At 25.0% G+C, this 1,509-nt stretch overlaps 1 protein-coding gene across 1 annotated transcript in view; it reads left to right on the top strand.

Annotated features, from left to right (window-relative positions):
- Window positions 1–473: 473 nt before the first annotated feature.
- Window positions 474–1,509, top strand: part of LOC126909088 (uncharacterized) — a 5,350-nt gene continuing 4,314 nt past the window's right edge. Inside the window, exon 1 of the mRNA XM_050691472.1 lies at window positions 474–684. The gene's annotated coding sequence lies outside the window, so the exon portion shown is untranslated. The remainder of the gene's footprint in view (window positions 685–1,509) is intronic.

Here is a 1,509-nt window from a genome sequence, read left to right as displayed (position 1 = left end):
ACAACATCTATGAAAATAATCATCCACACCTTAATTTGGATACTTGATTTATCATTTTTTATTATATATTCTCATATAATAATTATATGAGAATATATAATATTATATATCCAAATTATTTGGATTATTACATTATTTTATGCAACTATTTGTGTTTTAAAGTTGCAACTAGTATATTTTTAATAGTATTAATTTTTTAACGAATTAATCAGACTTATATTAAATTTAAGAATACTAAAATTGTATCATAAATAACTTGTGAGCGATTTACTTAAGACTATTAATAATAATTAATAATAATATAATTGTATTATGATTTATAAATAATTCTAAATTTTAACATTAAAACATATTAGTATATTTCCGTCCAAATGTTAAGTGTACATTAATTTCACATTCCACTCCAACACGTTACCGTATCTCATCCTAGGTGAGACACAACACTAATATACTTTAAATAGTATTAATAATTTATGTATACTAAATTATAATTATTTTACAGATAATATCAACAGACAATTAACTACGCTGAAGAACAAAATCGTTTCCAGTGAAATAAAACTAAATCAAACGAGTACCACAATATTAGAACTCTTAGAATTAGATTCCTCATATAATTCAAAAAACCTTAAAAGTTGTTGTGCTATTTTTCACAAGAATTTGTTTGCAGTAGAAAATCCCAAAGTATATAATTACAAAATCAAATCAAATTAAAATCTCTCTGTTTTTAACACGCTTATATTAGTTTCACATGTATGTTGTTTGTTGTTTGTAACTCTCTAGTCCAGTCATTTAAGCTCTAAAATAGGTGTAAAGTGGAATTAAATCGGAAAGTTTTGAAACTTTGCAAAAAGTTAGGTTATAGGCTCCTGATTCACCTAAAAAAATTCGCCATCCCTCATAGGTCCGGAAGTTTCCGCCATCTTGGATTTTAAGTGCGATTTTTCACGTTTATTAAATTATCTTTGAAAATACTAAATTTATCTCAAAAGTACTTCTATACAAAAATGTAGCTAATAAAATTTCAAATCGATATGGTTCTATACAATTTTTTCGTAGATTGAATGGATTAAGAGCAAAACTTAACCATATGTAATAAGATCATACGCGCCTCACTATAATACTATATTTATGATGTACGTAGACAGCGCGCCGCGCCCGCGTCCATTAGAAAAGACAATATTTACCTCTTACATACATATATAATTGTATTAAAACATTACATTAAAATATTTACATCCATAATATCAATATACAGGGTGATTTTTTTATCATAACCCACTCAATTACTTGCAGAATAATAATAATTTAAACATTTTTTTTTTTTATTATCTTTAGTTACACATTATTCTTGAATTTTTAACTATGTAATACTTTTTAAGTTCATCCCTTATGCCTTGGAGGGGGGTCAACTTTGTTTTTTTAAATGGTAACACATATTTTTAATTTAATAAAATGTTTGAGTTTTTAATTTAATAGTAAATGGCATTTGAATTTTTAATATAACTT

The sequence above is a fragment of the Daktulosphaira vitifoliae genome, unplaced genomic scaffold (genome assembly GCF_025091365.1).
Source record: "Daktulosphaira vitifoliae isolate Bord-2020 unplaced genomic scaffold, ASM2509136v1 Scaffold_114, whole genome shotgun sequence".
NCBI lineage: Eukaryota > Metazoa > Arthropoda > Insecta > Hemiptera > Phylloxeridae > Daktulosphaira > Daktulosphaira vitifoliae.
This window is presented reverse-complemented; position numbering and strand designations above follow the sequence as displayed.